The sequence below is a fragment of the Lepisosteus platostomus genome, chromosome 9 (assembly GCF_059453375.1).
Source record: "Lepisosteus platostomus isolate fLepPlt1 chromosome 9, fLepPlt1.hap1, whole genome shotgun sequence".
In the NCBI taxonomy this organism is placed as follows: Eukaryota; Metazoa; Chordata; class Actinopteri; order Semionotiformes; family Lepisosteidae; genus Lepisosteus; species Lepisosteus platostomus.
In genome coordinates this window covers 36,403,816-36,425,621 of record NC_142619.1, presented here as the reverse complement: position 1 = coordinate 36,425,621, position 21,806 = coordinate 36,403,816, and the positions used below count along the sequence as shown (strand labels likewise).

At 35.3% G+C, this 21,806-nt stretch overlaps 1 protein-coding gene across 2 annotated transcripts in view; it reads left to right on the top strand.

Moving 5' to 3' along the window:
* cald1a (caldesmon 1a) overlaps nucleotides 1–21,806 on the top strand; it is a 125,815-nt gene that overhangs the window by 29,452 nt on the left and 74,557 nt on the right. For both annotated transcript variants that reach the window (XM_088644854.1, XM_088644853.1), the window contains exon 2: nucleotides 15,803–15,882. The gene's annotated coding sequence lies outside the window, so the exon portion shown is untranslated. The remainder of the gene's footprint in view (nucleotides 1–15,802; nucleotides 15,883–21,806) is intronic.

The window sequence follows — 21,806 nt, the reverse complement described above, 5'->3', positions numbered from 1 at the left end:
CCAGACCCCTACAAATCTTTGTGTAAAAAAAAAGTGCTTCTTGTTCTGAAAACTGCATCACGCAGAGCACATGAATAGAAAGACAGGATTTTATTTTATTTTAGCAATATTAGTTTGAATTAAATGTAAGTAACTTAGATTTAAGAAAGAAGGGACTGCTGAAAGACAAAGTAATTTCTACACATGCTGACACCCTAAAGGTGTTTGACTTCTGTTTTCATGGTGTCCATCATACATGGGGCATGCTGACTCTGTCCTTGTGTTCTCTGTTTTAGCAGTATGTCACCTTATTATTTGTGTTGCCTCCCTTCTATGCACTTTCCTGTCACCTCTTCCCAGGAATGTAACTACTAAAAAGTTTTTGGAAAACCTTTAACATATGTAAACACATTCTGTGGTTAGTTTGACACATTAATTGTAACTTAAAATGAGGGAGGCTTGTTTCAAGTTTTTTAAAAAGACAGTGAGATGGAAACCTGACATTGTAATTGGTAATTGGGGAATTGTACCAAAATTTCCTTTCAACAAAAAATGCAGCCTTTCAAAATCTTTTAGTTGTAAATTTAGTAATTGTAAATGTAGCAAATCAGTAATTTACTTACATTTGTGGAAGTATGCCACTTGGATTTGAAGGATTACAATATCTGTGTCCATCTAATGAGCTATTATTGTGCATAAATATTGAATTATTTCTGATTTTTGTCCTTTTTTTAATTTTGACATTCCTACAATTACACCAAATTTTGCATTCTTCTTGGCAGATTTGCTCAAACTGCTTGTAGATTAATTATGATGTCAGCTTTTAGGTCTTTCCATAGATTCTCTAAAGGATTCAAGAACATTCACTTTCTTATTCTTAAGCCTCTCTAGTGTAGCTTTTGGCCTTGTTTGATCATTCTCCTGCAGTAAGGTAAATTTCCATCTAAGTTTTAGGTCTTTAGTAGACTGAAGCAGGTTTTCCTTCAAGATATTCCTGTGCTTTGTTCTATTGATTTTCCTTTCAGCCTTCGCAAGCTTTTCAGTCTGTACTGATGAGAAAAAACCTTAAAATGTAATACTGCTACAAGCATGCTTGACATTAGAGATGGCATTGTCTGAGTGATGCTCTGTATGTTCTTCACTAGACATAACATTTTGCATTTAGACTAAATGTTCCATTTTTGTCTTGACTGAACATAATACAGATTTAGTCAAGTTTTCAGTATGATCTTAAAGCTTTGTTGTGAACTATCTTGGAGACATTTTCTGATATCTTAGCCAATGAGCTCTGTAACTTTTTCAAAGTCACTGTTGCCCTCACGGTGACATCCCTAACCATTTTCCTCCTTGCTGGGCTGCTCAGTTTGGAGGGACAGCCTTGTCAATGCAGTGTGTAGGTATTATGATGCACCTTCCTCTTCGTAATGATCAACTTCACCACACCCCATGGGATTTTCCATGTATTTTTAAATGTTTTTATACTGTTCTCTTGATCTGTGTTATTCTGCAGCTTTATCCCCAAGTTTTTTTGAAAGCTACTGTCTTCATGATTGTATCTTTGCTTACTGACTGAAAGACCTTACCTTACCTTACCTTACTGAAAGACCTTAAGAGAGATCATTTTAAAATAATGTAAATCACTATCATTGCACACAGAGACCGCTCATCAAATTATGTGGCTCATTAAGGTAATTTTGTATATCTGAATGAATTTAAGTTTGCCACAGAAAAGGTTATGAATACTTTTGCAATAATTATTTTTCGATTGTTTTGATCATGATATGCAGGCTTCTTTCAGGAAATGACAGGGTGTGATTCTTGGATCAATTAATTAACAAGCAAACTAGCTGAATGTTCTCCTTGTTTATAACCATCCTCATCTTTCTTATGCTGTTTCAGTAACAACTGCATGGCAGGCACCCACATTTAATCTGAAGCAAGAACATTCTTCACATAAATAGCTATCATTTACAAAGTGTGCTGTTGTTCCAGGTATTCAAAATGCCATTTCAATTTGGGAAAAGCACACTCAAAACTCAGGGCAACTGTGCAACACTATTGTATGAAGTAATCATAGACAAATGTCTTTGAAATGTTTGCACTCTTCTTTTGTAAGTACAACACTCTTAGTACATTTTGGTTAATGTTTTCTAAACATTAACATTTTGTTCTGATTTCTTTTTAGGTTTAGTGAATACCTAGAGTAACTGTAAAGATGTCAAATTAATGAGTTTAGAGAGGATGAGCCAATATGTTTGTCCTATAGCTGAATCGTGATCCAGTAGTGAAAATATTGATTGAATTCGAATTACTGAAACATTTTAGAATTCTCTTAAAGATTGCACTGGAAGACATATTTAGAAATACCATTGGAAGTACACTGTGCCACTAAGAGCTTCCTATTCCTAAAGGGCACTTGACAGTTCCTTTAAACAGATGGATGGCAGATACTAAACACTATATGGAAAATTACCTCATATATAAAACAATCTGCAAAAGTGGAAAAAGTTATTTCTGGACCAACACTTGGAACTTTTTCAAATATGCTCTGAAGTCCTCAGTGGGTGTACATATATTTTTTAATGTAAGCCATGCTTTCACAGACTATTAGGATGACACGCATTGCAAGCAAGTGCCTGTATATGGCAGCTCAACAAATAAAGTAATTTAGACAAGTGATTGCAAAGCTACCTTTTTCCTCTCTTTTAGTAACATTCATTTTTATTCTCTGGTGAAGCTCATTTTAGACTCTTGTCAATAACATGAAGGATCAGCAGATTATAGGAAATAATGGTACAAAGAAATACAGTACTTAAATGTACCAGAAACTTTATAACATAATAGAAATTTGCAGAAGAGACTTTCTACATGTGTTGCATAACTAAATTTGAAATGAAAGATTGAGCCTAAAGGCAGTGAGCAATTGATGTTTAGATCCAACTTTCAGTTTGATATTTACACTTGATTTTACTTGCAGTGTAACTTACAATAGTATTTAAATGCAAACAAAACACTACTGATAAGTTAATGAACATAATGTATTATAATAATTAAGTTAATAAATAATACCAGATACATTAATATTCCACAAGTTTTAAAGAGAGGTACAAGGGGACTAACCTCATGCTAAAATTATCAACATACTCTTGTCAAAGTAGAGATTAAATAAATCACTACCGAGCCCTAGTGCATACCAGTATTGATGAATATTAAGATCAAAGGTGTATGTTCTGATTTAACGCATAGATCCTGTTGATGTACAGAATGATAAAATACCTAATTATACTGTAAAGCAAGTGAAGTCCCATCCCCATCCATGGAGTATACACTTTCACTAACAAACTAAAGAACTTCTACTCCTAGAAGTCCAGGAACAGGTCTAAATATCATAGCAGTCACAGTATACTTGTTTTTGCAAGATCAAAGTGTTTCTTTGTGAATGCCTTGGCCTATACATGTATTATAGTTCTTATCCATTCTGTCTTTTCTGAAATTATATTTTCCTTTAGTAACAAAGCTGCTAAAACTCAAATTACCCCACGTGTCCTGGACCTTAGTATGCATTTATCATTGCAGTTTTAAAAGAACTGGGTTCTACAAACATGGATTAGTTTAGACTATTGTTATAATCACTCCTTTGTGTTGTGCCTCCTCTCACAAGGGGTAAAGCTGCATGTTGAACTGGGTAATGAAAGGGAACCTAGTGGTTATTTTTTATTGTAAAAGAAGCCTACTTTTTGCGGTTATCAGCCTTTACTATCCAAAACTATAATGTCTGATTCCTAAACAGCATACACAATTAATATACTAGAAATTTACCTTTAATTTAAGTTAATATCAAAGAAATGTGACACTCTTTTGAGTAGAGCAATTCTCCGAAATGGTTTAAACATCTTGTTTAACATTTGTTTCATTCTATGTGACATGCAGACTAGGTGGGCCAAATGGCCTTCTCTCATTCTTCTGATTCTGACGTTAAATTGAGTCTTAACGCTGGGGAGCGCTAGGCCTGCAGTGTTTAGAGGAACAGTAAACCCTCCCCTCTGATGCTGTAATCATACAAACAGATAAGTCTGCACTCACTGGCTGGTCCAGGGTTCCTTCTAAGGTGCCTTTCTTGACATTTTGTTTGCACTGTTTTAATTGTGCATACATCAAATACACCACATAAAAGTGAAAAGGCTTGACATCACTCTTTAAACATAGTATACATTATTGAATACCTTATTCATCAACTCATTCTTCAATAGAGAAAAAGTCATGTAATATATTTGTTACCTTGTACTGTATATACAGTATATGTTATCTGTTATTTATAGTATCTGGTAGTACGAGAAATGTAATAGAGATGATCTTTGCTTTTATAGATTAAATGAGCATTGCATTGAATTGAGCATTGTGTGTCCCAGGTCTCATAAGGAGTTAGCACCCTCTGTCTCTGTTTAAAAAATTAGTAAGATATTACCTTATTAAGGGCAATTTGACAGCCCCAATTCACAATGGTGTAAGAGTAATTCAACTGACTATTTCCGAACATTGTTAGAAAATCATTGTCAGTAACCCTTCATCAGTACAGTTTCAGGGAGCACAGTTCTATTGCTTTGTATTTCATAAACTTTTTCAGTTTGGTTCCAGGAAAAGAGTTTTTCTTACCATATTTGGTCATGTGGAACATTGCCAGTAAGCAGCAGTCTTTTGATGTACTGTGCATGCATCTCTGCATTTTTTTAAAGACTGCATTCTGTTATTTCCTAATGGCTTTTTCACTCTGGAAAACAATGCAAAGAAAAGGTTTAAAAACTACTAAATTATTTTTGAAGATGGAAGATGGAATGCCAGCTGTTCTGTTAACATGCTTCTTAATCTTTCAGATTTGACAAAATACTGTAATTTTCTTTTTGTTTCTATTAATAGGATCTTATTATTCAATACTAAATTTAATCTGGTTTAAAAATGAGTACTTTGTAACCATTTCAGTGGGACTGGAGCATTTGCATACTTTAGTGTGCTTCTATACAGTATGTCTGTGAAAACATTTGCAGTACATACTGTATGTTCATTGCGTAAATCAATTCAATACCTGTCAGCACTAGAACTACCCTAGTATTGCTATAATGAGACAGTATGTATTGTGCATCATATAAGCCAGATTCAGTAGCAATGCCCTTAGCTATAAACTCTATAAAGTTCTTGTTTTGCTCTATTCCAAAGGTCATAAGAATGCTGAAGGAGGATTCTAAAAACAAATGTAAATGTGATTCACCAAACATGATTTTTGAGGAAACATCTAATTAATCAAACACTGAACTTTTATGTATTTGCAAGTGTATGCCATTATATATACAAAATAAAAAAATAAAAAATATTATATTAAAGGTTTGTTTAAGGGAAAATATTTCCATTTTTGAATATTTTAATAGCAATGGAATCTTAAATGAGAATACCATACATGGGTTAGATTGTTCGATGTACTGTAAGAGAGTGTATTATCCTGTGATCAGATCTTTTGGATTTTTAGCACTGCATACTGACCAAGTAAAGTTTGCAAAATGTCTAACGTTACTGAGTTAATTAAGCACTGTGATTCAGAAGCTGTGTCTGGAAACGTGATACAATGTCTGAGAATGCAGAACTGTTTTTATCTCAAAAGAGAAACTGAGTGCTTTCAGTAGTAATTAATTTAGATACCCAAAACACCTTTGCAGGCTTTACCCCTTTATTCTTTACTGTCATGTTATTAGGGATTGAAAAATTTTTTCGATCTTTGGTTTGGGTTAGAAGTGTCTTTTTGGTAATTACCATTAATTACAAAATGGGCATTTTAGGTTATTAAAAATGAATATTTTAATAACATCCTTGATTTCTATAATATATTTATAATTAAATGGATGGTGGCAAATACAAGCTCATTGTTTGTGTACCATCACTTCATTTTTAATTAAGTACTGCTGTTAAGTGAAGAATACAAATCAGAAGATTAACATTTATAAATTATGGATTTCAACCACAGTATTTCCTCACTTGTTCAGGCTTTGCTATAATGAATTGTATTTTGCAGTAACAACCGCTTGCTCACACATTTAAAAAAAAATGTTATCCCTTAGCATCTCATCAGTTTATTTTTTCCGGTCTCTACAAAAAAATAATCGGTCACTGTTTTTTGTACAGTGTCCGCATTTATAAAGAATGATGTATTGATATTACATAGAGCATCCACATAAACTTAGCACTATATGGGTGTGTGTTTTTAGATGAAAACGTATATGGATTTTTTATTTTGATAACATGTTTTGGCAAAATCAGGATTAATTTGCCTTTCATCATTTACTGTGATACACTTAAGTGACTTTGGCTCTTGTGTAATAACTGACTCGACTCATTGGTGAGAGTTGATTGCGCAAAGGCGATGGAGTGATTTAACTGTTGAATGTCAAATCTGGTGAACATCAAGAAAGAAATACACATGAAGGACCTGCCGCTCCTAAGGGCGGACTAAGCCACTATACTGGGTGTTCACAAACCAGCGATTTCTAACCAGGCAAGGTTACCGCCAAACCATTCTGTCAATGAGAATGCCACTACCTACCAGTGTCCCTCAGCACTTGTATTCCCCAAGCAAAGCATGCACAGGGTGCGAGGCCAATTCCAAGTATTAATTGTGCCATGAATGTTTCTACCTTTAACAGACCTGTACACTGTAAATCACAATCACAGTTGCAATCACAAAAGAAAATAAAATGGCAACAACAATTACAGATTGCCAAGGTTGGGTCTGTCCAGATCCATCCTGCTCATGCCTGTTACATGACTGGCATTGCACCCGACCCCATTCTTTGTTTTGCAGGTGGTGAGTCCACACAACAGCTCCACATAGCCATTTTGTCCTGTACCTGGGCTGGTTATATGGGTGGCCCAGCCACTAGGTGCTCCAGGGTGGGTACTAGTGTCCCTGATCTAGGCAGGATTTTCTTAGTTCTTAGTGGAAACTATTACAGGAGTCTGATTAGGATCAATATTTGGTTGGCCCCTCACCTTAGACCAATTTTCCAAGGTTATCCTACCATGAGTGCAAAGCTCCCATCAGCATAGCTCTAAGGCTTCCTGGGGCCCTTTCACGGCCCCCCAGCCATGAAAAGATCATGGTCCCAGGATGGATCCTCACCTATGGGCCCAAGCATTGGGTTGTGACCAAAAGAATGAAATTGCAGGTACAAGTGGTGGATATGATATTTCTCTGTAGGGCGTCTGAGTTTACCTTCACTACAGGGTGAGGGCTTGGCAATCTGAAAGGACCTTGGAGTAGAATCGCTGCTCCTTTGGATCAAGAGGAGCCAGTTGAGGAGGTTCAGGGATCTGGGGAAGATACCATCAGGACACCTCCTTCTGGAGGTGTACCAGACATGGCCCACTGGGAAGAGTCCCCGAGGCAAACCCAGGACATGCTGGAGAGATTATATCTACTTGTACTGCATTCGCTAACAGAAGCACAGCTAGTAAAGCATGCCATGTTGGACATTTACCATGTACTTTCCAGTTCAAGGCATTTACATACAGTTAGTGTTGTTAATGGCTGTGAATGCACACATAACATCACCAAATTTCACTCAAGCAGATATGTAATATTCGGACTGTATTCCCTAAAGAGCACTTAAATATATGTGTATCTCATCCAATGTGAGATTAAGGAATACTGAAATAAGGCGTTGTTCATAAATTCATAGTAGCCTGAGGGAAAGTTGTTATTGTGTCAGAACTTGAAGGAGAGTACAGAAAAGAGCAGAAGAGCAAAATACCCCAGATGTCTGGCTTTGGGGCTTTTAGTTTGTTTATAGTTTGTGTGTTTTGTTACGGTATATATTACATATTTGTATTTGTTTTTGAAAATTGTATTTGTTTTTGCACCTCAAAAGACAAGATATATAAAGAACATTAAATAAACCTTCCTGAAATCATAAGCTGTTCATACATGTATTCAGATATTTATTTTTTTCTTCTCTACATATTTTGTATAGTACATGTATGGACAAATGAGGAAGTATGTATAATTTATATTGATCTAAGTTACAAATACAAGCTTTTCAGTTTTAGCAAATATCACACAAAAAGATACGGATTGATTTTGCAATCTACAGAACACTGAAATGGTGAATGATGTAGTAAACTACTTTATATACAGCACCTATATTTCTGTTTTTCTGTTATGGTGAAAGAAAGGAATTTAAAATTATTTTTTGGGGTTTTGAAACCATATATACAGTATATACATCATCAGCTAATCAACAAACAATGTTCAGGTTGATGGTGAATTACATTTCTATATCACGTAAAGTGATTTACTGAAGAGAACATGGAATTAAATGGAAGTAAAATGGAAACACAGAAATAATTCTACTACAGTGCACCACTAGAGAATGTAAAGGTATGTGTTATGTCTTTTTAATAGACACCAGGTTTGACCAAAAGTGTATGATAATATTGAGCACATTGATGATGCTGGCACATTTCTGATGGTTACATTTTCTGAAGAAACTGCTTTTTTTCTAGAAACATAGAATTGCAGTTTTTGGCAGGAAGAGTGCAAATGTAAAATGAAATTATTTTAATGACTCTGGTATTACTATGCAGAAGATGGCTATGCCATTAATCCAGACAGAACTCCACAAGATCAGGTAGCCAAGAGCTGACTTGGAGTCTAACAATTTACTCTGTGATCAAAGATTTCGTACTTGAATAAACATTTCCTGCCACATTCAGTTGTTGTGACTGGATTACTGTTTTCTGTTGTCCCTTGGGTAATATACTTCTAATTCATCTTGGAAGTGCATGCGGACATACAAATCCAAACCACACACTTTTTTTCCCTCCTGTTCGACCTTTTTTACTTCACAGCTTCTCACTTCAGATAATCACCGCCTTATATATTCATGAAGGGTTTCTTGCCAGTTTGGTATCAGGCCAGCAAATCGTTGACAAATGGTTCATGTTGTTAAACCAGCAAACAAAAAAGCGAGGAGTGGGGCCCTTTAAAGGAGTCGGACACTCTTTCTTTCTGGGGAATTAAAGGCCACAAAAGGGAGAAGCTAGGAGAAGGCACTGTGCCTGGGAAGTAAAATCATTTACAGATGTGAAAATTTGAAAGTTTTTCAAATCTCCTTCATGTGGAAATTATTTGCTGTTTTCTACCTTGTATTAGGAAACCTTTATAAAGGATGGAACACATTAATGTACAGTATAAGAATATTCTAAAGTGTTTATTTAAGGTAAACACAAACCTTGTGCCTGGTGACATTAAAGGTTTTACTACTGTACTTTGAATCTTACTAGGTACAGTAGCTAAAAACCTTTCTTTTGCCTTAGTTTCTGCTTTCACTGCTTGAGAAATGTATACAGCTGAAAAATTCCATGTACTTAAATATATAGTTGACTAAAATTAATCACATCCAGGACAAAGTTCATGAGCTTCTAAGAAGGATAAGAATGATTCTGAATTTTTAAGCTATACTGTATGTGGCATGGGCTGTTACCTTGATTGGGTCAGTTAGATCAGGTTAATCTGCAGGATCTAGCAGTAATTTCCTTTGAAGAAAACTGAAAGTGTTAGATTGAAAATGATGTGAAATGAAAGTACACTTTTTTAGTATTAAGCAGTGGTTTGCTAAATGTGTCTGAGACGGTTGACTATTGCATCTCAGATGCAAAACTTTATTTCTGCAAAAGACTGAGCCACTCCCAATCCTGCATATCTCATGGAAGAAGTCACAGATGATTGAGAGTTACGTATCAAAACGTTTTACTTCATTATTAAGTCATCTAAAGTTTTTTTTAAATGTTCCACAGTATATGTTCTATATTAAATGTTCGTTAACAACATAGTAGTATTTTTACTTCTCATATTATTCATAAACATACTATTGTACAAATAATTCTGTATTTGTTTAATACCTTTAGGCATTCTTGGGCTTTGCAGTGCTACGTCTTATGTGGCTTTACTTGAATGAAACCAGTCTATTGTAACAGCAGACAGATTATGAGCCAAATTCTTTGAGGGCTTTAGTGAAGCAGCAGTTGTCATCAGTTTGTAAATTTCATCCTTGTTCTTGCCTAGTGAGCGGAGCACAATCACACATCTTTTTGCAATAAAGCTAATTTCTATTGTTGGAAAACTGTGCCACATTCAGTAACATGTAATGTCAACATTGTTTAAAAGACTTATCTAGAAGCTAGTTTATAAAGAAATTCCTGAAACAGCTAAACTGTATGTAATGTGTGTGTGTGGGTTTAATCACATCTCAGAACCACATAAAGCCACTCTCCAGGTATTGGTGAATTCTGCTGTGGTCTGAAAAACAGAAAAACTCAGTTAATTCCAGGTACCAGATGGAAGAAACTTTTGAAGCCTTTAATCTTTGGTAAAAGGTTCTTTGCTACTGAGCACTGTTATTGTACATAAAGACTAATGTCAAGAATAGTATGAAGGTTGCAGATTGATTGAAGAAAGCTAGAAAGCTTTGGACTTCTGATTTTCTTCACACTAGTTTGTCAGTGATGGAGTATTGCTGTGTACTGTTTAGGTAGTGAAGGAAAACAATAACCATTCCCTCTATAGAATGGTGTGCTTGTAATTAATCCAATGTAGTTCAGGAGGGTAGCTGCGTCAGCCTGCTCAGGCTGCAAAGGAACAAGTAATAGGTTTATTCCAAGCTGAAAAGAGAAGAAAGAAAACATAACATTTCGGCAATGAGCCTTCTTCAGGTGTCTTCATGGCCAAAACATGCTTCATGGTTGTGTTTTCTTTCTTTTTGTCATCATGGAATAAACCTATTACTTGTTCCTTATTAAACCAATGTGCTGTGCTAAGGTTGACATAATTTTCAATCTACCAAAAATAATATAGAAAATGCTCCCTGAATTTTGTTGATTTCAAATGTGGTTGCCAGCAAAATCCAGCTTGCAGCAAATGATTGAGCACATCTGTGGTGAAATGCAGTGACAACTGCTTAGTGCCACTGTGTACCTTATAGCAATAAGACAATACAAGCAGCCTGATAAGAGCAACAAATAAAAAAAATATTGTATTATGTAATAAAGCTTATAACAAAATATAAATTAATGGTACAGAGGGTTGCAGACTGCTTTTAATGATTACATACAATCTAACATGAAAAAAGAACCATCAAAAAAGGGCAATCAAAAGAAGATAATATAAATGTTCCCTGTGTACTAACATTGGGGACACTCTGTGCTGTTATACAGCTATCACTTTACAGAGGGGTTGGGCAGCACATATTGTAAACCCCTGCACTGTTTTGCAATAACACAGTGATAATGACTAGACTAATATTTGTAACTTTTTTAAAAAAATTTTCATATTTATTTAAACAAAGGTGTTGGCATAATTACTATTTGAAAATATAAACAAGGTGAAATCTGTGCTGGTTTCATTAGCCATTTCCTAAATCAGGCAGGGAACCAGGGGTGATGAATTCCTGTTTGTGAAGGACTTCAGGAACGTTCCTGTGTGTCAGGGTTCAGGGTGATTGAAATCATGGTGAAATGAAATGTGTGCCACAGGAAGCCCTGCCCAGCAGATGTACTTCTGGAATGCCCCCCACCTCTTTTGTTAATTCCCCTCGGTCTTAGTGATCATCAGTCTGTCACTACTATGTCTCTGGGTGGGGTCATCTGCACTTTTTTACACAGTGTAGTTGGCCTTGGATTTTTAGAATCCTGGCAACTGTGAGAAAGAGCTTTCCAGCCAATGCCTACTCCTCTGGTGAAGAGAACTCAAGGATCTTTGGTTGTCTCTTACTGCAATTCGATTTGTGACTTAAATCACTAAATTCCAATTAACGTCTTGAAAAACAATGCCTTCAGAAATTCAAATGCAACTGTTTCTATGTTGAACTCCATTTGAAAAGTCTTCCATGTTTTGAACAGCAGAAAAACTAGAAAGTCAATGAGATTATTGTCCCTAAAAATGACTGTACTAGTAGGAAAGATCAATAAATATCCCTGTCTTGCAGTTGTGACTGATAAACATCACATTACTTATCAGTTCTCCACTAGAAACATGCTGCTTTTAAAACATAACAGTATAATATGTGAGTATGCTTCTTGTTCTTAACTACAGTAGCATTTGGTTAACTAAGCAACAAAGCAGTATTGACTTTAATAAAATGAGCATCACTTTAATAGGGATGTCAGAATTTTCCATTGTTAAATTGAGCTTTTGAAAATGTCATCACTGTACTGTGGGGATCAGAATGCTGGTTGTTCACCATTTCAGGACACAAGTCTTCAACGTACTGTAGATGAATGACTTGGTCTGTTTGGGAGTACACCACTTGGGCACCATTTTGTACTGTAATTAAAGGTTTGAAATCCAGATGAAGACATACAGTATGTAGACTTACACAGTGAAAAAAATATATTGTATCAGTGTTTTTGTTCTCCAATGACTTTAACATACATTTCTTAAGACATGGTTTGTATGCCTGCCTGAAGTAAATCAAGTATTAATATATCTGCAAATGAATATATCACAAAAAGTTTTATTAAGCATTGTCTGCCTTGTACAAGTGCTAGATCCTACAAGACAATGCAGCATTTTGTTTATGTGTGAACTTATTTTTACTGGCTCTCCTTATCAGCCTCATTAAGGTGTCGCCTTTAGTTTTAGTATTGATGGTCATAGAACCAGTCTAAGCGTTCAGGTGAGGACCTTAGGGGTTGGTTTTGTCCTGAACCTTATATTTGAAGCACAACACTCACATTGTTGTAAAGTGAATTTTTTAAACTACATATCTGTATACTTCTTCCAGTCTGACGCAGAAAATGCATGTCTTTTCCAGCCCTGATTATTGTGATTCAGTGTTTGCTGGTGGATCCAAATACGTTCTTCACAAGTTTCAGCAAGTTCAAAACTCAGCTGCCTAGACTTTAACCAAAACCACAAAGAATGATCTTATAACACCTGGTGTCCTCACAATGACTTCCTGTTGATTTCAGAATAAAATTAGAAATACTGCTGATCACTTTAAGGGCTTCAACTGACAACATTGATGAACTGTTAACTCCATATAAACCTGCAAATCTTTTGCTCTCTTCAGTGTCTGGGATTCTTGGAGTTATAAATACAGGGCTCTGAACACAAGGAGACATTGCTTTCTGTTCTTCTCCAAGACTGTTATCTTTCTGGGGCATTTCTTAACCTACTGTACAATTCAGTCAAAACTTTAAAATCCTGTCTTAAAGCCCACATTTAATTTCTATCTTTAATTATATATGTACACTTGTCTCATTCCATAGATGGATTTAGTGTACCTTGAGATGTACAGTGAAATAAAGTTTCATTATTGTTTTACTTACATTTGATGTGTGTGTGTTATTGTTAGTCTTTACTTGTATTGTTTCTACACTAACACATACAGTGCCAGCCCCAAGGATTTGTCTTAGTGTGCACTATTTTGTGTTGTGAGATGAAGTCTTATAGTGAATTTGCTATGTCAGTGGTTGAAGCTACAGTACCTTTCCTTCAATTACTCAACGAGAATTTGTATCCTAGAATTATTTTAAAAAAATACCATACCTGGCTTATAATAGCAATAACAACCAAGAAAACACACACAAAAAAAACAGGGACTACCTTGTGCATTCCTTCGAATGACTAGACATCTCTGACATGTTCTGCACAACAACATAGCTGTTGAAGGGTGCATAATTTCTGTTTTGAAAGTATAACATAACTTAGCTTACAGTGGTCTTTAGACAAAGTGTTTTAAACCTTGTGCTATTTGTGTTTAATCCCTCTGTAAAATATAACACGCAATAGCAGGCATCTGGCAAAACGAATTGGTCTCTTTTCTTGCACTCAGAAATATACTGCCTGTATTACATTGGGGTTGCTGAGGCAACAACAATGTGAGAGATTTAGGTACAGCATGTATGTAAGAAGGCAGAAGTGCATGAAGTCATCTTGTCTGTTTATTTTTTACATGAAAAAAATCTTTTTTCATTAGCTACCTTTTTTTATTTTGCTTATGCCTATACAGTATGCGAGTGGAGAGCTGGATTACGTGTAGGAACGCCACAGCTTCACAACAAATCATAGAGCTGATAACTGCTATGACAGTTTCTCTTGAGAACATAAGATACAGAGTCTTATTGCAATCACTGGAGGTTTCAGCTATACAGATGTTTAACTTTTCACATCTAGTTTATGAATTTTATGAATTCAGAGCACCTGGAGTTGAGCCAACAAAAATACCCATGTTCCAGTAAAAGCAGGCATCTGACATATGCATTATTAGTCTACTAGCCTCATCAGGAAACCGGTGGTATCTACCATACCATTTACCATACAAACACAAAACACTCTTTGTAATGCAAATTGTATAATTGCAGTTATATCAGCTCCAGCGTTTTGCAATATGGAGTCAAGTCTTATTGCATGTTGAAAATTAAGCAAAAATAGTTTGGTTTGACTACAGTTCCCCTTCATTGCAGCTTTATTGCAACAAGGCCAGGAGAATGCTTTTTTGTGTTTGTTCTATTCAAAGGAAGGAATTAATTCTCAGTAGCTCTTTGATTGTTGATTATTGTGGTGAATTGAAAGTTGCAAAATGTAAAGTTATGAGTCCCCAATTACTACTCATACATCTCTTTCTGTGTGAATTAAACATTCATGAAGCCAGTTGGCTGGAGTTCACAGTTTTGGCTTGAAAAACAAGATGCTTTAATTTACATCTTTAACTAACAATATGTTCAGTCCATGTGTACATTGACAACTGTAGTAAACATTCTGTTAATGATGTAATGTAGATTAAAATATTTACTAATTTTATAATTATTTTAATAGCTAATAATTGTAAATGTTGATATCTACATAATGTAGTTAATTTGAATATTTTAATTTTAGTTTATGGTTCTGTTGGAAAGGTTTTTCTATATATTTTGGGGAAAAAATGAAATGAAAGGCAAATATGTACATAATGAATGAACATTTTTATATGTAGAAAAATAAACAGTTCAGATGTATGCATAATTTGAAGATGCAAGGTGTGCAGTTAAATTTTGTAGCAAACTGATTTTATACATCTAAATGCATGTTGTCCTTTTCAAAATATCACCATGGAGGGGTTATACACTATTGTAGTGATACTTGCAATTAAATATTTTTAAACTTATTTGAATATCCTTAATGACGGCAAATCTTAGTTCTTTGCGGCCAGGTTTCAGTCTTGGAAAAAACAAATTGTCGTTATTGGTCAAGCCTGTATTTTAACAGGTCGATGAGCTGGGTAGTATATTTTTTACACTGTGAGCCACAGAAGCCACATACTGGGCCACAGTTCACTCATTTTGCATTGTTCTCCCCTCAGATGATTCTGTGGCACTCTTATTTATTGAAATTGAGCTATTTAGCCTCACCAATAGTAAATTGTCCATGCAAACCAGTTACCATAAGCTTCTCACATGCAGATTTAATTTGCCGTGTTTCATTTCTCACCCAATCTGAAATACTTCGCTCTAAATAATGGTCACTCATGGTTACACTGACACGTAACAACACGCACTTCTATTCAGCACAGACACTAACACAAGACTAGCATTAAAAGTACTGCTGTTGCAAGCTTAACACGTTCCAACATGTCCCTCCTGGGGTAACTTCTCTTGCACTTCCCCATGACACTCAGTCATATTATTTTATAGTCACACCTTACATAGTCCATGCTACTTTTATTGTCACAGTGTAAAGATGTTGAAATACTACATCCCAATGTCTGCACATCAAATTCACATGCATTTCTTTTGTTTTAAACAGAAATCATCAACCCCCAGAACAAAGAACTTTCAGCTGCTCTGTGTACCTGAGGAGATCACAGTAATCCTTTGATACATCAGGTGAGATTATGGCACCAGTTCCCTCATGCCTGTTTCTTTTGCATTATCTCAGTCAGGTAATTCCATACTATTTGCAGCCAGTGTTTTCCCACAAGCATGTGCTACCATATTGATAAAACTAGTAAGATTTCTGAACACTACAAATATTTCAAACAGTACAGGTTGAATTTTCACCTTAACTTTTCTCTTAGAGTTTTAAAAATCTAAACATATTCAAGTAGCTGATAAAATACAATAGGGAAATAATTATTATTTCATGATTATTCTCAATGATATCTTCTAGCTTGTTCTATGTGGTTTTAGATTAATCTGCTAAATAGAACTGAACATGAGTTTAAGAGAGTTTAAGTGGAACATGTTGTTTGAAATAGTCTGATGATTTAGTAGCAGTAAGAGTAATGAAGCATACTTACATACTTGCTTCATTTTATTGTCCCAGATGGAAAACTTTGCTTTGCAGGCAGGTAAAAGACATAACAGGTTAATAGCTGTGGGAATAAATACGAATTTAGTTCTATTTCACTTGAATCTGGGTAGTCTAAATCTATGTCCAGACGTAGGGATCTGAAATTGACTATGTACTGTATGTAATTCAAAGTTGCATGTATTAAGGTTACCAAACCAGGTTACTGCAGTGAATGTTAGGACAGAATCAATAAAAGTTCTATAGAATAAAGTCATGATTGTACTACACACATTAAAAGAACAGGGTTTCTCAGAATGAACAATCACTGTTAGCTCTTCTCACGTACAGAATAGTAAAGTATACATTAAGCAAATGTAATGATGTCTGTCCTCAGAAGGGCTTCTATAGCAGTCTGTATAAATGTATAGGATGGGGTACAGCACACTGTCCTGAAGAGACCCAGTGCTGTTCTGATATAGGACCATTTCCCCTCGCTCTTAGTGAACTGCTAGTCAAAAAGTCTAAGATCCAATCTAAAATATTAAAGTTTAGATTAAAATTTGAGATTAATCTCTCTACTAACTCTCTACTGGGAACTTCTAGATGTGAATATATACAGATGCAGCAACTCAGAAGTAATGTAAGGGTAGCATCTTCGACTCCTCATTTAGCCCTGTAGGCAAATTGCATGGATTCATTTTCTCAAAAGACTTCATTACTAAAGAGGTCAGTGCCAGTGGTTTGAAATCATTTAATGTCTCAAGGTATTTTTGTATTGCAACTGGTATAATTGTTGCCTGTTTTCAAATTTTGGGTACTGTCTGCTGATTCAGAGATATTTTGAGAACATAATGAAACATAGTACTGAGCTGCTCAGCGTATGACCTCAGTACCTGCACAGTGATGTTATCAGATCCAAGACATTTCCTGACTTTTGTTTTTTTTTAAAGCATTTGAAACAGTCGGTATTTAATTCAGCCTTGGTTGAAGCAGTGAGCTTCTCTTTAAGTTCCCTGATTTCACCACTAAAGTCACTTGTGAAATTTAAAGTAAAAACTCTGTAGCTCACCAGCCTTGTTTAGAAGTACACAAATACATTTTATTTTAGGAGATTAAGAGAAATTATTATATTAGGAGAAAGGGTGAAACAGGTTAAAATAAATTATGATTTGTACAAGTGAATACCCTCTACCTGTACTCTTGATTTTATTGCTTCTAGTAGAGGGTAGGATTTATGAAGGCATAGAAGTCTTGAAGAGAACATATATTTTTTATGAAACTCAAATAGTACATAACTTACTATGCTTTAGGTTTAAATTTGTTTAATCCTGCCCTCCTCCCTCTCAAAAAAAAAACCAAAACTTATTTTTCTCTATAGTAAAGCAATTTTTGTTTGTAGTCATGAGATTAAAATCTAAACGATAAGTACAATATAATGTACTTATCACATGCATGTACCTGATTTTAGTAGAACAAAAACAGACTTTGTATGCACCCCAGTGATTTCAAATGTCCAAAACTATTGGAGCACTTTGACTCTCAAGTACATTTCTGAATGTAAAAGCCAGCATTGGGTTGCATATCCCTTTGAGGCAATAACTACGTGAAGTTTCTAACCCATTGAGTTCACTTAACTCTTTGTGTGATTATTTAAGATGTTTTGCCAAGCCTTTGCTGCTGGCCCTTCCAGGTCTTGGCTACTTGTGGAGTGTTTTGAGTTTTTTTTTCTTCAGCACTTGCATTCTCAATTTGATTTGAATCTGGAGATTGACTTGGACAGTTTACAATTTTCCACTTTTTTCACCCGCTGATCTTCTGGGTTGCATTGGCTATATACAGTATTTTGTATATTTAATATATGGCAATATACCTTGTGAAGAACTGCCCAATAAGTACCAAAGTATGTTCTTCTGCATAAGCAGACAGAAATGTTCTGTACACTTCAGTATTAATATTGTCGATGCCATCGTTAGTTAAAGGATGTGACATTAGCTCCACCATGTTTCATAGGTAGGGTGTTTCATAGGAGGTTTTGTGGAGCATCTGTATTTTCTTTGTTTAACCTGTCATTTTGGTAAAAGTTAACTTTGGTCTCATCTGTTTATAAAACAGTTCCAAAACTTTCCTGGCCCATCTTTGTACTTTGAGTACTTCTAATCTGGTATAATCTAAATCTGCTTTAATCTAATCTAAACTACTTGGAACAAATGAAAGGTTTTGATTTTGCAATGTAGTGTTTTTTATTCTGCTGTCTCAAACACTAACACACTATGGATTTTGGGGTTTTCACTGACAGCACTGATAATTTATGTGGTGTCATCTACAGATGTTTTTTTTCTTGGCCATTCCAGTTTTTGCTGATTGCTAATAATATTTGTGGTTTCTTTCTTCTATATTTCACATTGTTGATTTCTGCATGCCCAGTTTTTGTTCTATGGTTTCAATTGTACTTTTCTTTCATCTTTACAATTGCCTGTTTTTCTAATCCCTCCATCAATTTACTTGCGGCTTTACCCAAAAGAAGGTCACAGGGGAGCCGGAGCTTATCCCTGGAAGCAGCGGGCACAGGGCGACGTACACCTTGGAGAAGGACACCAGTCCATCTAAGGGCACACACATAGACACAAACGCACACACTCACACAATATGGCCAGTTAGTCTTTGGACTGTGAGGAGAAACTTGAGCAATAGGAGGAAACTCATGAGATCATAAACACTCTGATTGCACCCAAGCACTGCTAACTAATGTGCCACCATGACACTCGTAAAGCTACAAATGAGATTTGAACCTGTGCTCCTGGAAGCATTTTTGTTTCCAAAACAGCAGTTTAGCCCATGGAGCCATCTGGAATCACCCCTACAGCCTCCAACCACTAAACTAAAAGCAAAACAGGTTGATATTCACAGCTGTTTCACTCTTATTCAACAACAAGCACATGATAAATGGTATATTCTTTAGAATCATACTTATCAGTAATTTTTCATTTTTTTCGATAGGCAATTATTATTATTAGTTCATAGTGAAAATTGTTTAGACTTCATTGTTCCAATACAGAAGGAGGACAATGTGTTTGCAAGATTATTAATATCTTTATAGTAACATGTTTCTATTTGTATGTCAACATAAATCAAAACAATGTGATTTTAGAATTTGAACTTAATATAATATTGATAGTAGTGTTGTGTTTAGACATAACTATATACTGTTTACAATTTTATTTAAATACATTTATGGTATGGTCAGTGTTCTATTGGTTGGTTACAAAAGTCGCGTTTGACAGTTGAACCATAACATAACAGCTTCAAAGCCCTAGATACTCTCCCCCTTCCAGTCTCATGGTGAAAACTATGCCACACAAAGTTATAAACAAAAGGGAGAAAACCAAAAGAACTAAATTTGATGCAATTTAGCAAGGCAATAATATGTTGTTATATAATATGTCTGTTCGTTGCAGTTATGCTCAACTAAACTGTGGCTCTGATTGATTGTGTTTTAAGAAACATTTTGGTATAAAATAGTAGCAGACTGGTAAGACTTCATAAACAAATACAAGTCCTGTGTAAATCAGTAGAGACAGGAGAACATTTCATCATCGTTTTTTGTGGTTTTACTCCCCTTCACAGACCACAGCCCTGTTAGGCTTGGTTGCCCTTGTTTTAATATAATATTAATAATAATGGGAACGTATGCTGTGAATGTAGATCAAGCCGAACTTAATTTGAACATAGATTAAATGTGACAGAGCAATGCAAACTATTTCCCAAACAGGGCAAAAGGGCACATAGCTAAAATACCTGCAGCATCTTTGAATGAAAAGTGTACTGTAAGCAGAGACAGCTGCTTGAGGTAGACACTGAAAGACCATGATACAGCAGAATTTTGTTATAAGACGGTGCTGCTTTTGTCTGCTTGGAAGTGTCCAACACCTGCCTGCTTAATCTTTTCACTTGATTTACTTGCGGGCACATGCAAAATTCAATGGGGAAGGTGGCTACTTGCCAATTTTAATTAATCTTTAAAAGGACTTTAAAAGTCCACTGTGCAGTTATGCCTAGTGCTTCCTAATAAAAAAATAACAGATCAGAAAGGTACTATCATTCTGAGAGCTAGAGACCTATGCAGAAAATAGAAGAAAAACATTCTTTGGCAATATTCTGCATTTTCCAGACATGAATTTAGTTATTTTTTTAAAGTATTTGGCTCCAAAAGTAAGTGGCATAATGATATTCCTGTCTTTGAGATACAACAGATGCAGAAAGTTCTGATAAAGTACTCTACAGTACCTGTGTGATTTAGTATACCGTGTAATTTATGGTTTTTCAGGGTTTTTTTCTCTCCTGTTACAAACATGACATTTTAAACCTAATTAGATTTAATGACATTTGTGGTCATTATAGTTGCATACTGTTTACAATTGTTGTATATGATAGGATAATAAATGTCAAATGAAAACTATATACAAGAAGTGTAGCTGTCATGATGGGAACATAAGGGTGTTCTTATAAAACAAAAGACCTTTTATGTAAAGATTCCTTTTTTCCTCACCAGATATCCTACGTAGAAGTGAGACGTTGCTTCACAAAATGAAATGTCTCAACTAAAACTGTAAAAAAACGAAAGCTTGTTTTACAGAATATTTTTGATATTATTTTATCAAAACTATTTTGATAGGTTTTTTAAAATCAAATTAATGAATGAAATATCTTACTAATTGCAACTCTTCAACCTTCAATGGTGAGTACAGTGTCCATTGTTCAGACATTCACATAAAAATATAACAGAAAGTAGCAGTTAAAATGGCAGCACTAAACTAGCACTTAATTATGTGTTCTAAATTCTGGAATTCCAAGTTAAAAATTGAAAGGTTTCGTCATAAATATTTATGTTAGGGCTTAGGTTTAAATTTTATTGTAAACAAACTTTTTGATGTCACAACACTATATAATACTGTTCATTAAAAACAACATCTCCAACATCTTGGTTTCCAAGTTTCTTTATACTGTATGGTTTAAGAGAGTCATGTCAAGACCATTTTACTTGGTAAGAGCTCCTGGAAATCCGGCAGAAAGAGGATAAAATACTAAAGAATATATCTGAAATATTTCCAGTGAACGGCTCTGTAAATCACAACTATTTTGTGATGTATGAAGGCATTGATATTCCAGTTCACAAATGTTTTGTGTGTCAGTAGTTTCCCCGAGTCCCATGTGTTTCACGGAATGCTAATCTGTTATGAATGTCGTCAAAGAGACTGCACTTGCATTCCCCTCAAATCTGCAGTTGGTACAAGTACAGTACGAGGAAATGAACCTTACAAAGGTGTGCTTTGTTGAACTCAAGCACATTACTGAATTGTAGCAATCTGTTTGGAAGAGGGAGCAGAACAGTGTTTAACAGTACTGCATTTCAGTACTGGGGTCCTAGGTTCAGTTCTGGATCTGGGGTGCTATCTGTCTGGAGTTTGTATGTTCTCCTCATGTTTGTGTGGGTTTCCTAGGGGATCTGGTTTCCTCATGC